Genomic DNA, 15,245 nt, shown 5'->3' with positions numbered 1-15,245 from the left:
ATAGATCAGAGTCTCCAAAGAGGAAACAGTGGAGGTGAGTCATTTTCCCAAATTACACCTGATCTACTGCCCACAGACCCAGCCAAGGTTCTCAAAGGAAGGAGGCATCAATTCTGACTCCCAGCGGACATTTGGCAATGTTTGTAAATATTTTGTTTTTTAAATTGCATACATTTATGGGGTAGAAGTGATGTTTTGCTATATGTATGCAATGTGGAATGATTAAATCAAGCTCAAATAATATATTTATCACCTCACTTATTTTTTGTGTTGAGACATTCAAAATTTACTCTCATTGGTTTTGAAATATATAATATATAACTATTAACTAAGGGGGTAATGTCCAAAACATATAAGGAATTCAAACAACTCAACAGCAAGAAAACAAATAACCCAATTTGAAAATAGGCACAGGACCTGGGCAGACATTTCTCAAAAGAAGACATATAAATGGCCAACAGTTTCATAAAGAAAAGTTCAACATCATTAATCGTTGGGGAAATGCAAATTAAAACCACAATGAGATATCACCTCACACCTGTTAGAATGGCTATTATCTATAAACATTTTTGGTTGTCACACCCTGGGAAGGGGAGCTACTGGCATCTGGTGGGTGGAAGCCAGTGATGCTGCTAAACATCGTACAATGCACAGGACAGTCCCTCACAACAAAGAATTATCTACTAAAATTGTCAGTAGTTCTCCGACTGAGAAACCTTGCTGTTGCAGAGAATCATTGTGTGTCATAAGAAATGGTGTGAAGGGTATATATTTGGCACATGAATGGGGTAAAGGGTAGAGACAGAAAAAAGAATGGAAAACTTTGCAAGAAAAGGTTAGAAATGATCCTTCTTAGACTCAAGCCATGGAGCAGTTGAGTAGTGAGGTGAATAACCTGAAAAGGTTGAAAATTAATGTGGAGTCATCCCCTCCTCAACTGCTGCTCTTTCTCCATATTCCTCAGAAGTTCCAATAAACCTTCCATAAATGGAGGAAGTTTGGGAGTAGAAAATTTTCCTTTTTACTTCTTCTCCTTAATTCATAGTTTTCCCTACAGGTTGAAGGAATGTTGCAGTATTCTCCAACTAAAAGTAACTGAATATTGGTATTTAAAAAAGGAAGCAGTTCAAATATGATTCTGTTTGAAATGACATCTGATCTGAGTAGAGATAAAATATTGAGATAAATAGGGATGACTGTAAGTTCTATGGAAATATTTACCAAGTATCTCCTATATCCATTTTGTTACTCATAACAAAAACATGATTCAAACCAGCTTAAATAATAAAGATACTTTTATTGGTTCTGGAAATTGCAAAGTCCACAGGCATGCCTTGATCTAGTGTTTCAATGATGTTCTCAAGAACATCTCTCTACTCTGTGAGAAGCTCAGGCTGTTTAAATGGTAAGGCTAATATTCATGGAACAGTGTGAGGACAGTATAAAAAAGAAGAATTTAACTATGTGCCAACTTGCACAGCACAGACTGAAAATGTTAGGAATTCTGAAAAGAATACTCTGACTTCCAAGAGGAGAAGAGATTAAAGTTGGCCTCAAAAGATGTGTATGGTTTGCATCAAACGCAGAGGAAAATGGGGGCATGCTAAACAAGAACAAGAAGTGAATGAGATTGGAGACTTGCCTGCCTGGAGCAGAGTGAGAAACCAACCCCCACCTCCAGACTGATTTCCTCTACGGAATACCTGGCTTCACCATCCATGGTGACCATGCTTGCTTATTTATTTTGACAAGCTCATTTAAATTGAGCAAAAAGAACATCTCATTGCAATGGAAAAGATTTGGGTAGTCAATTCCTTTTATCAGTTTTCCCTTCTAGGAGAAGCATTCTACCTATCACTTTTCTTTCTCAAAACCATTAGTCAATCAGCAAGAAACAGAACCCGTGCTTTTGCTGTGCAGGCTGGTGACAAATGAGAGTGGTAATTTCCCTGAGCAGGCACTTTGGTTTGCCATTTGCCTAACCAGCAGCAGACAAACACAGTGTCTAGATAATGTCCTTAAGATTGCAATGGCCTTTTATAAGAGATAACTCAGAGTGATTAGAAACGCTACGACTGCGGACTTAAAGAATGTGGCTCAGCCATGAAGGATTGCTTCTGTATGAACCCATATACTTATTGCAGGCACAGAGCTGATAAATCCTTTCTAGTTATTCTGCTTAGTATGAAGGACAGCCAAAGTATGTCTTCTAAGTTTCTTACAGAATGCCTTTGTCCCATTCAAGAACATGTATGTGGCTCACTGGTCTTTGTTGGAATGCCGGCAGAAGGTTTCAGATGAGATATACAGATATAAGACATATAAAGATAGCCACAGGCTGACTTCATTATAAAAGTCATAAGCTTTCACTTGCCAATATTCATGCAGTTCTTTAATCAAGGTCAACTGGCTCACCATTGCTGCCTAGGAAGCCCATCTATAAATTCAAATAGTACAACATACAAAACATTGATCCACAGCAAGTGAGAGTAACAGCAGCAATAATGGCACCAATATTGAGAAGTTCTTTGAAATTCTCCAATGCAAACACAGCAAAAAAAAGATTATTAATAGCTTCTTTTTTTTTTTTTTTTGAGATGGAGTCTTGCTCTGTCACCCAGGCTGGAGTGCAGCGGCACCATCTGGGCTCACTACAACTTCTGCCTCCTGGGTTCAAACAATTCTCATGCCTCAGCCTCCCGAATAGCTGGGATTACATAGCATGCCACCAAACCCAGCTAATTTTTGTATTTTTAGTAAAGACAGAGTTTCACCATATTGACCAGGCTGGTCTCAAACTCCTGGCCTCAAGCAATTCACCCACCTCGACCTCCCAAAGTGCTGGGATTACAGGCATGGCCACCATGCCTGGCCTAACAGCTTCTCAAGCCTACAATTTCAATCCTTTATAAAGATTTCACACAGAAGTCACTGGTCAGTGCCTTAGTCCATTCAGGCAGGTGTAACAAAATACCTTAGACTGGGTAATTTATAAAAACCATAAATGAATAGCTCACAATTCTACATTTAGAAATGGAAAGTCCAAGAGCAGGGCACCAGCAGATTCAGTGTCTGGTGAGGGCTCGCCCTCTGCTTCAAAGAGGGTGCCTTCTAGCTGTGTCCTCACATGGCAGAAGGGGTGAATGAAATCCCTAAGGCCTCATTTATAAGGGCACATATCCCATTCATGAGGGCTATGCCTCATAAGTAATCACCTCCTGAAGCCCCACTTCTTAATAGTATTGCATTGGAGATTAGGTTCTAACATACACATTTTGTGGGGATACAAAGAGTTCCACTTTATTTGTAAAGAAAAAAAGTCATAAAATATCCAACCACATTTGTTAACCCCTTGATGTTTAGTCCCTTTTTCATCAGCACTTCTTTAAAAATAGCAGTCGATATTTTATTTCATCATGTTTAATAAAACTTTATAGTTTATGGACCTCAGTAGACTTCTTAATTAAGGCTGATGTTGGTAACATTGCCAAAAGTCACAGGACCTAGGCAAGATACATAATTGCTCCACAGTGTGGCCAGGAAACTATTCCCAGACAAGATATGATTAATCCTTATGTAGGCAAGAAATCTCGGAAGTGCAGAAATATAAAAGAAAATGTCTGAATTCCAGTTTCTCTGGAGAAAATTTTGCAGCTGCATGCTTGCTAGCTCCAGAGAGCCTAAGAGGCAGGACCAATACAACTCCCTAACAGAATGAGATAAGCATGGATATTTTTACAAGTATTGATTGATACCACCATGTGCATTTAAGATTAGAAACTACTTAGTTATGGAACCAGTGATTAAACCCCATATGAGAAGCCGATCTACAAGGTGAGCAGAGTTAAAGAAGTGGGGTTCACTTTTACTTGTGCTAACACTCAACCCTTATTAACCAAACTGTATTACGTGAAACCTTAGTCATGCAAAATGCTTCATGGAAAAATGACTCTACAATCAATGAAGTTTGAGAAACTGTGAATTAGTCAAGGTCCCAGGAGGAAGCAGAGAGAATGGTGAAATTAGGTATTTTGAAATGAGTGCCGTAAGGTGCAGACCACATACATGAAAATCACAAGATAGTGCAGTCTGTGGGTGCTATTTGCAGTTTGCTGCAAGGGGGAGTGAGCAGTCACCAAAACAGACAGAAGGCTGTGCAAAGAAGGCCCTGACAACAGCTGTGGCTGTCAGTCAAGGTATACAATCAGCTGTCAGCCTCCCACAGGCGGGAGCCAGGGGAGGAAATACTTGACTATTCTCTACTCTTTCCCTCTTACCTACTAAGTCCCCACTGTCCAAACCCAACTGGAAAGGAGAGCAAGGGGGCTTGTTACAGAATCAGAAAAGACTAGGCTGCCAGGGAACAGAGCAGGGTGGAGAGTGGTGGAGAGTGGGTCTGGAGGGGCAAACAGAAGCCCAGTTCACCTTGCTTGCTACTCCTGCATTTTGGAGAGCAACACGACATATTAGTTTGTTAAAGGCCTTGAGAGATTGTCCTAAACAGAAAGTTTAGTAATGTTTTGCCTATTGTTTCCCTGATTCATTTGACCTCAGCCTGTTTTCTTTCACATAACATGCTGTTCTGTGGAACCCACCGGGGAAAATACTGTTCTTAACTGACCACTTCTATGTGAATCCATGTAGGGAGACCCCCTGAAACTATTGCTACAGAATAAAAGATAAAATGCTCCTGATTATTGTAAATACAAAATTGCATGCAGGATTGTGTAAAGACAATGCCAGGTTGGGCTGCCAGAATGAGCCAACAGCGTGTGATGTGCTTTCCCCTGCAAAGAGCCTATGAACAGATGTGCAGACAGGGAGGTTTCACATTACCAAGACTCCTATCCCAGAAAAGCAGATGTTCATAGCTGTGGGAATGGAATGCGACCCTTGTGGAGAGCCTATAAACGGATGCATGACGGGCGCCTGTTCACATGGATAAGATAGGGCTATAAAGGCCCTCATCTTGCCACGGTTCTTCTAGGCCTCTTTAGGGTTAAGGCATACTCCCTTCTGAGAATTTCTGGTCTAACCGGTTGTCTAGCTTCACGTCCTGTTTCTATGGATTGCTTGTAACCAGCTTTTGCTGCAACTGTTAACTGCTGATTAATATCTTGCTAATCATAGGTTATGGAAAGACTGTGTTTCCATTTTAAGGCTCTGTTAGAAATTACTGATGCACACACTATATTGTAAATTCTTATCTCTGTATACTGTACTACTGCATACAGATGTTATGTTAAAGAATTACTTCATCCCCATGTGACCATCTCACCTCATAATCAAATGACCCTAAATCGCTCACTAACCTACCCCCGCCCTCACTAAACTTAATAATAAATGCTGGTATATCCAGTACATTGTTGGCACCGCGGGACCGAAGGCGGTGACCACCCTGGACCCAGCTTTCACTGTCTTGTGCGTGTCTATTATTTCTCAACTTGCCGATCCACCTGGGAACAAAGAAAGAGCCCCATTGCATTGTGGGCTGCTGGCCAGATCCCACAATAAATCCACTTATGCATTTATTCACTCCTTCACAAAATGTCAATAGAGCATCCCAACGGGTGAGGCACTGTTGGATACAGATGTGAAGAAGATGACCTCATTTTCCATACTTACCCAGCACAGATCTGATGTTATTACAATTGTAGCACAGCCACCTGGATTGCTGTAACTGCATCCTACTGGTATCCTTGCTTCTAATCTTACTCCCCTCCACTCTCCTCCACCTGTGGGTAAAAATGCAAATCAGATTCTGCCACTAACCTGATTAACACTCTTCAACGATGTTCAATTGATCATAAGATAAAGTGAAAAGATATGCTCATGTGGTTTCCAACGCGCTTCAAGATCTGGCCTGTCCACCTGTACAGCTTAATTTTATTATATCATTCTCTTCAATCATACTGAACTGACCATTTTTCATTTCCCTAAATATATTTTATTCTTCCCTGGACTTTTTCTCCCCTTCTCTCCATGACCTTGTTGAGTACTCTAAGAAGTCTCTGATGACTCTCCCACATCTGATTTCAATGCCCTTCTCTGTGTTACCATAATATTCTGTTGTTTCTGTATTTTAATAGGTTTTACCCTTCATTGAAATTGCCCTTTCCATGTCTAAATCTCCTCCCAGACAGAAAATGAGTCTAATTTTATTCCACAATTGTGTCCAATATTATCGCATTTATATCTCTGGTATCTAGCACATAATAGATGGTCTGTGAATATTTGTTGAAAAAATAAATACAGGATTAGTTATTGCCTTTTCATTGTAGCAACTTTCAATATACAAGCACAACAAATCACGGGAGGCCCAACAAATCATGTCCCTTGCCTTTTCATGAGATTCCATTATCATCTCCCTAGAAGACAGAGATATGGGCCCAGCAAGATGGAAGTGAGGTAAAAATTTAAAAAGAGAACTCTGAAAAGTGATCCCCTTTAAAAAGTGCTATATACAATGTTCACTAATTTTATAATCTTGCCTGAGATTTGAACTTTTTTCCAAGTCAAAATGCATGAGAGAATTGTGATAAAAGTTTTTGTTCAATTACATAGCTAGTCAACAATTACTCTGCAACCCGAGAAGAAATAAGAGAGAATAGGAAATGTCACATCTGCCCCCTCAATTAACAAAAATATTCTCCCAGAGGTCTGTGGAAAATTAAGATGCAGAAAGGAGAAACGAGTGGAATGCTTTGGAAACTTATCAAAAGCAGTGAGGCATCCCCAAACTATGGGGGTGGAGGCCTCTCACTGAAGTGTGCAGCCAGGTGCATATTAAACATGGTCACAAAAGCAAAGGGGATGAAGAAAAAGGAAAGGAAAAGCATTGAAAGGCACCTGAGGGCAACATGGAAGAAACAGGATTCACAGACAGAAGTAAACACAAAGAAAAGGTCCATCTAACAATGAATAAAATCCAGCTTGCTATAAAGTAGTTACCTAATTTTCTTTTCTGTTTTTTCCCTATTATTTAAAATGGACACATCTGAAGTCCTAGCCAAAGCAATCAGACAAGAGAAAGAAATAAAGGTCATCCAAATCAGTAAACAGGAAGTCAAACTGTCTCTGTTTGCTGATGATATGATCATATACTTAGAAAACTCTAAAGACTCATCCAAAAAGCTCCTAGAACTGGCAAATAAATTCAGAAAAGTTTTAGGATACAAAATTAATGTACACAAATCAGTAGCTCTGCTATACACCAACAGCAACCAAGCTGAGAATCAAATCAAGAAATCAACTCCTTTCACAATAGCTGAAAAAAAATAAAATACTTAGTAATATACCTAACCAAGGACATGAAAGACCTCTACAAGGAAAGCTACAAAACACTGCTGAAAGAAATCATTGACGACACAAACCAATGGAAATACACCCCATGCTCATAGATATAGAATCAATATTGTGAAAATGACCAGATTGCCAAAAGCAATCTATGAACTCAGTGCAATTCCCATCAAAATACCATCATCATTCTTCACAGAACTGAAAAAAGCAATCCTAAAATTCATATGAAACCACAAAGGAGCCCACATAGCCAAAGCAAGACTAAGCAAAAAGAACAAATCTGGAGGCATCACATTAACTGACTTCAACATGTACTATAAGACCACAGTCAGCAAAACAGCATGGTACTGGTATAAAAATAGGCACATACACCAATGTAACAGATAGAGAACCCAGAAATTAAGCCAAATACTTACAGCCAACTGATCTTTGACAAAGCAAACGAAAACATAAAGTGGGGAAAGGACACCCTATTCAATAAATGATGCTGGAAAAATTGGCAAGCTACATGTAGAAGAATAAAACTAGATCCCCATCTCTCACCTTATACAAAAATAAACTCGAGATCGATCAAATACTTAAATCTAAGACCTAAAACTCTAAAGATTCTAGAAGATAACATCAGAAAAACTCTTCTAGACATTGGCTTAGGCAAAGACTTCATGACCAAGAACCCAAAAGCAAATGCAACAAAAACAAAGATAAATAGATGGGACTTAATTAACTAAAAAGCTTCTGCACAGCAAAAGAAATAATCAGCAGAGTTAAGAGACAACCCACAGAGTGGGAGAGAATCTTCACAATCTATATATCCAACAAAGGACTAATATCCAGAATCTGAAAAAGAACTCAAACAGATCAGCAAGAATAAAACCAACAATCCCATCAAAAAGTGTGCTAAGGACATGAATAGACAGTTCTCAAAAGAAAATATACAAATGGCCAAGAAACATATGAAAAAATGCTCAACATCACTAATTATTCAGGGAAATGTAAATCAAAACGACAATGCAATACCACCTCACTCCTGCAAGAATGGCCATAATAAAAAAATCAAAAAATCAAAAAATAATAGATGTTGGCATGGATGTGGTGAAAAAAGAACACTTTTACACTGTTGGTGGGAACGTAAACTAGTACAACCAGGATGAAAAACAGTGTGAAGATTCCTTAAAGAACTTAAAGTAGATCTACTGTTGATCCAGCAATCCCACTACTAGGTTCCAACCCACAGGAAAAGAAGTCATTATATGAAAAAGGTACTTGCACATGCATGTTTCTAGAGGCACAATTTGCAATTGCAAAAATATGCAACCAGCCCAAATGCCCATCAATCAACGAGTGGATAAATAAAATGTTATAGATATATATATATACACCATGGAATACTACTCAGCCATAAAAAGGAATGAAATAATGGCATTTGCAGCAACCTGGATGGAAGTGGAGACTATTATTCTAAGTGAAGTAACTCAGGACTGGAAAACCAAACATCATATGTTTTCACTCTGATATGGTTTGGCTGTGTACCCACCAAAATCTCATCTTGAATTGCATCTCCCATAATTCCCATGTGTTGTGGGAGGGACCTGGTTGGAGATAATTGAATTATGGAGGCTGTTTCCCCCATAATGTTCTCATGGTAGTGACTAAGTCTCACAAGATCTGATGGTTTTATAAGGTGAAACCCCTTTCACTTGGTTCTCATTCTCTCTTGCCTGCCACCATGTAAGACATGCCTTTCGCCTTCTTCCATGATGGTGAGGCCTCCCCAGCCATGTGGAACTGTGAGTCAGTTAAACTCTTTCCTTTATAAACTACACAGTCGTGGGTATGTCTTTATCAGCAGTGTGAGAACAAACTAATACACACTCATAAGTGGGAGCTAAACTGTGAGGACGCAAAGGCATAAAAATGGTACATTGGACTTTGGGGACTCGGGAGAAAGGGTGGGGGGGTGGCAAGGGATAAAAGACTACACATTGGGTACAGTGTACACTGTTCAGGTGATGGGTGCACCAAAAACTCAGAGATTACCACTAAAGAACTTATTCATGTAATCAAACACCACCTGTTCCCCAAAAACCTACTGAAATTAAAAAAAACTTTAAAAAGGTAATATTATTTAATATTTTAATCAGGACAAAAATCCTTGCTATTGTTAACTAAAATAAGAAAATAAGTATGTCTTAGCTAATCTTTATTAAATAAATAAATAAGTAAAATTGACCCATCTGATAGAAACTTGATATTGGTGACCAGAGTCTAGTGAATCAGCTGGGTTGAGCAACAGTCAGTGTGTGGGAGAGAATAGTCAGGAAATCTGATTTCTAGTCTTGGCTTGCTACTCATCGCAGTTTTTCCCAGGAAAGTTTCTGTATCTCAGTTTTCTGGTCTGTAAAATGAGAGAATATTGCCTGGATACCTCAATGAATTGATCATTTCAAGGGAAGCTTGGAAAGTAAGGCAATATACAAACCTAAGAAATATGTTTTTGAGGCCAGATGCCCTATGACATGGGTTGATAAACTACACCATTGGGCCCAGCACAGCCTGCCACCGGCTTGTGTAGGTAAAGCCTTGTTGAAGGACAACCATGCCCATTTGTTTACTATTATCCATGGCTGCTTTTGCACAACAGTAGAGCTGAGTCATCAGAGACCATATGGCCCACAAAGCCTAAAATATTTACTATCTAGCTCTGTATTTAAAAAAAAACTTGCCAACACCAGTCTATCATGTAACTTTGAACTTCATAAATGAATGTATAAAGGTGATTTTAATGAATTATTTTATTCTATGTCTACTGCATGTATCTTTGTCTTCCTTCTAAATCTCCTTCCTGATTATAAAGTGACATGGTAGAAAGTCTCCTCTTGATTTTGTGGCTTTTTAATTTGACTATAGTTCCCTTAAGAGACTACACAATGTTCATTGTATTTTAGGGATGCCCTCCTCAGAATTTACCTGTGGAATGCGTTCATTGGAATGGCAATTCTTCCTTTAGTTAGGATGGATTTGAATACTGGAAACACCTACACAGGTGGATGCAAATGTGAAGAAGAAACAATTTCAAGTGTTATTTTGCCATCTTTGAGGCTTCCAGGCCCCAAAGGAGCCCTATGAGTTCCCCTGCTCCCTGCCTTGCTTGTTCCCCTGTTGGCTGGACCAGTGTCCCCCATCAGTCTCCAATCTCACGTGTCTCCATCCCCTGCTACTCCATGAAACAAACAAGCCAATAACATCCTCCCACAGGCACCAGGGGCCACCACACCCCCTTGTTTCTACAAAGCCTGCCTCCATGCCCCTCTGGTCCACTCTGTTCTTGAGTGCATCCCTTGTGTGGCCCTGCCTGGTGTGTGGCATCATCTTCCCAGGCAGACTGTGGGTATATGTAACTAATAAACTGCTGTTGATCACATCTGTCCAGCACAACGTGTCATGTGTTCAGCTACCTTGTGCGATTGAAGGGGTTGGGTATTCTTCCTCCACCAACATGGTGAATAATGATGATAGAACAGAGTGCACCTGGGAGCCACCAGCCCCCGCTATGGGTAAATCATCTCTAAGAAAGGATCTTGGCAAAGCACCACAGTCTTCATTAAAGTTAATCCCTTCCACTTCACAGATCAACTTGCTTTTCACATTAAGTTTGTCTCATTTGAGTATAGCACTGGGATCACTGAGCACCAAAGAGATTCTTCCCTATGTCCATTGTGTGGCAGCAGGCCTACCTCCCACTGGTAATGAGTCAATTTTCCCTGCAGGTTGTGACTTTTCTCTTCTGGATGGTTTATTGGCACCAAGTGATCAAGCAGCAGCCATAGCTGAAAGTTCAATGAGACTCTTATCATGTCCACTGGTGGAAGTAATTTCCTTCTGGAAGCCAGGACCTCTTAACATGTACAGCATGAAATTGCAGGGACCAGAGCATAAATTTCAAGTGAGTCAAAGAGAGCCATGGAGAACGTGGTGTCATCTCTATTTTCCATTCCTTACACCAAATGAAGACACAGCTGTGTCATATAATAGTCATTGATTTAGGCTGTCTATGCTGCCCTGGAAAACAGCACCTGTGGTAAATTTAAAATGGCTACAGATTTTTTTGCTACTGGTCCCACTGAGATGTCATTGAGAGGGAAAGTCTATTTCCTCTCCTCCTGAATCTGGGCCAGGTCTGTGACTTCTGTGGTTAGTAGTGTGCTACAGAAGTGATACCACATGACTTTCAAGGCTGGGTCACAAGAAACCTTGCAGCTAGGCCTGGAATGTTTGCACTTGGGATCATCCCTCTTGGAATAAGCCATGAGGCTATGAGAAGCCCAAGCCACATGGAGAAGCCACAGTGAGGGATCCAGTTGATCACCCTGTTGGACTCCCAGCCAATAAGCAGCATCAACTTTAAGCTACTGTGGCTAGAGGGATGAGTTGGGGGAGAGGTGCCAACACAATAATAGAAGATATGTGGTCTGGGCCACCTGCTCATGTAGCTTACTTGTACCTGCTGGATTTGTTCTTGACTAAACCTACAAGCACCATTTCTGTTTTATGATGAATTTCTTCTGGGCTCACTTGCCTATGTCTTTGTGGGTGTGACCCGATGCAGCTCATGACGGGGCACTGGTCAGTTGGTCACTTGATGCTCCGTGGTCAAACACTGTGCCTCTACCAGAGCCCAGGACAGGGCATGACAGGAGCTACTTTTGGAATGCTTTATAGTTATCTCCTGTGGTTGGTAATGTCCTTTCTCCCAGTAGATCCTAAAGAGATACATTCTGATTATCCAGTTGAAGCTTGCCAAATGTTCCACACAGCATCTTTTCCCACCTTTTTGATACCTACAGGGTCATATATCTGTCAGGTCAAATGACAAAAATGGGAGGACCAGCTGTGCTGCAGCCTGGAAACGATGTAGATGCCAGCCTGGGCTCAGGTTCCACTCAAAAATGCATACCCTCCATGTCTTCTCTAAATGGGTACAATCAGTATTCCCAAGTGCCAAAGATGTTGACTCCATAATCCAGGGTGCCTGCCAAATTCTTCTCATCTTTCTTGACTGTGGGCAATACTAGATTCAACAATTCATCCTTTATTCAGAGGGGATGTCCCAGCAAGTCCCAGACTTCCAGACACCTACAAATTTTGTGACTGTGACAGATCCCTGAACCTTCATAACATTTATTTTTCCATCCTCTGAAGAATGTGAACATATACCTTATCAAGTTCTCTAACATATTTGCCATTTCTTGTTCATCCAGCATGATTAACATGATGCCATAGACAGAGTGCACCCATGTAGTATCATAGACAATTCCTTGATGGTCCAGGGATCTTCAGACTAGAAAATGACAGATGGTGGGAGAGTTAGCATAACTGCAGAGCAAGACTCTAAACATTTACTGTTGTGCTTTTCACATAAACATAAGCTGTTTTTGATCCACCTACCTGATAAAGATGTTAAAAATGTCTTCGCCATCTCATCAGATGCATACCTAAGAGAGGAAACTGTGTTAATCGTGGCTTAGTATGTGCAATTATCTGGTCCTTTTGATCCTTTCTTCTACCATCTGTCATGACAACTCTGGCATTTCTGCTTCACTTACTCTGGGCCATTGATTTTCTCAAGAATTTCAAGAGCCATCCTGGCAACGTATCAGCCCCATTCCCATGGTCCTTGCCAGTTGTTATATCTTCTATTGTAAGGTATTGCTTCCACGTCCATAACCTCTCCTTCACTCAATTCTATGTTCTGCCCCTCCTTGATCCAGCACCCTTGGGACAACTCCCATGCCTGCTAGCAGACCCTGGAGGACTTCGGATTATGAGCCTCCTCCTCACTTGGCAGCTCAGCATGACCCTCTTTGGGCTCTGCTGGGATTTGACACTTGTTATTAGATTGCTGCCAGAAACACCCTGAAGGGGAAGGCATTGTCTTTTAAGAAACTTGACTCTTTTGAAACCTCTGCATAATCTTCAAGCAAGGAGCCATCTTTTAGCAAGATAGAATAGACCACTTCTTTAGGACGAGCAATATGAGAGATGCTGGATGCTGAAGTTTCTCAAGAGCATCTACTCACCCACCCTAATCTCAGACCTCAGGTTTTCACTCTGTTATTGGGCTTAATTTTGTCTCCCACAAAATATGCTGAAGTCCCAATCTCCAAGACCTGGGAAAGTGACCTTATTTGGAAATAAAGTCTTTACTGAGGTAATCAAGTTAAAATAAGATCATTATGGTGAACCGTAATCCAATATAACTGTTGTTCTTATACAAAGGGGAAATCTGGACACAGAAACAGACATGACACAGGGAGAAGGCCATATGAAGATAAAGGCAGAGATTGGGATGATGCATCTAGATGCCAAAAAACACCAGAGATAGAAAACCACTAGAAGATAGGGAAGAGGCACAAAACAGATTCTCCCTCACAGTCCCCAGAAGGAACCCCCCCGCCAACATTTCTGTCTGAGACCTCCAGCTTGTAGAACCATAAGACAACCTTTTCCTGTGGTTGAGCCACTCAGTCTGCAGTGCTTTGTTACCAGAACCCATGGACACTAATGCAAACTCCTTCCCTTCTGGAGTTCCCAGGCTGACAGGAACTGCACTTCTATGTAGGTCTCTCTCGTGCCCATTTGGATCATCTATTCTAGGGGAAGTTGTGTCATGAGCAGCTCCATGGAAAGGCCCACATGGTGAGGAAATGAAGCCTCCTGCCAAGTCACATAAGTGAGCTTGGGCACAGGACCTCCATCCCCCATTGCGATCGTCATAGCCCTGGCCAACAGCTTGACTGCAACCTCGAGAGAGACCTTGAGCCAGATCCACCCAGCTAAGTCAAGCCTGTTCATAATTTTTTTTTTGAGACAGAGTTTTGCTCTTGTTGTGCAGGCTGGCATGCAATGGCACAATCTCAGCTCATTGCAACCTCCACCTCCTGAGTTCAAGCAATTCTTCTGCCTCGGCCTCCCAAGTAGCTGGGATTACAGATGCCCACTACCACGCCTGGCTAATTTTTTGTATTTTTAGTAGAGACAGGGTTTCACCATGTTGGTCAGGCTGGTCTTGAACTCCTGACCTCAAGTGATCCATCCGCCTGGGCCTCCCAAAGTGCTGGGATTATAGGCATGAGCCATCGTGCCCAGCAAGCCTGTTCATAATTTTAAGCTGCTAAGATTTGGGCTACACTGTAGTGCCACAATAGTTAATACAGATGGCCTTCAGGATTTCAGAGACTGAGACATTTTCATCTGTATTCCTCATTAACAAGCTCATTTGGAGGGTAGTACAAGGTTAGGACATTTTTACTGGGAACAGAACAGTTTGTTGTGTGAAAAATTAATGTGTTTAAGATAGCTGAATAGGAACAGCTCCAGTCTGCAGCTCCCAGCAAGACTGATGCAGAAAGCAGGTGATTTATGCATTTCCAACTGAGGTACACGGCTCATCTCATTGGGACTGGTTAGACAGTAGGAGCAGCCGACAGAGGGTGAGCTGAAGCAGGGTGGGGCATCGCCTCATGTGGGAAGTGCAAGGAGTCGGGAACTCCCTCCCCTAGCCAAGGGAAGCCCTGAGGGACCGTGCCATGAGGAACAGTGCTATCAGGTGCAGATGCTATGCTTTTCCTATGGTATTCACAACCTGCAGACCAGGAGATTCCCTCTGGTGGCTACACCATCAGGGCCCTGGGTTTCAAGCACAAAACTGGGCAGCCTTTTAGGCAGACACCAAGCTAGCTGCAGGAGTTTTTTTTCATACCCCAGTGGTACCTGGAATGCCAGCGAGACAGAACTGTTCACTCCTCTGGATAAAGGGCTGAAGCCAGTGACCCAAGTGGTCTAGCTCAGCAGATCCCATCCCCACAGAGCCCAGCAAACTAAGATCCACTGGCAGTCTGAAGATCCAGTCTGAAGATCCAGCAGTCTGAATTTGACCAGGGACACTC

At 41.4% G+C, this 15,245-nt stretch overlaps 1 protein-coding gene and 1 long non-coding RNA gene across 2 annotated transcripts in view; both read right to left on the bottom strand.

Moving 5' to 3' along the window:
• The window catches only part of ACTR3B (actin related protein 3B), a 991,923-nt gene that overhangs the window by 497,129 nt on the left and 479,549 nt on the right, over positions 1-15,245 (bottom strand). The gene's annotated exons all lie outside the window — the stretch shown is intronic.
• Positions 5,662-12,596, bottom strand: LOC107975997 (uncharacterized). The gene is made up of 3 exons (XR_001719590.4): positions 12,514-12,596; positions 10,267-10,334; positions 5,662-5,735 (listed from the first exon to the last, which is right to left on the bottom strand). It is a non-coding gene; the product is annotated as an uncharacterized LOC107975997 (long non-coding RNA).

The sequence above is a fragment of the Pan troglodytes genome, chromosome 6 (genome assembly GCF_028858775.2).
Source record: "Pan troglodytes isolate AG18354 chromosome 6, NHGRI_mPanTro3-v2.0_pri, whole genome shotgun sequence".
Lineage (NCBI taxonomy): Eukaryota > Metazoa > Chordata > Mammalia > Primates > Hominidae > Pan > Pan troglodytes.
Note: the sequence above shows the minus strand (reverse complement) of the source record. Positions and strands in the feature narration are given on the sequence as shown.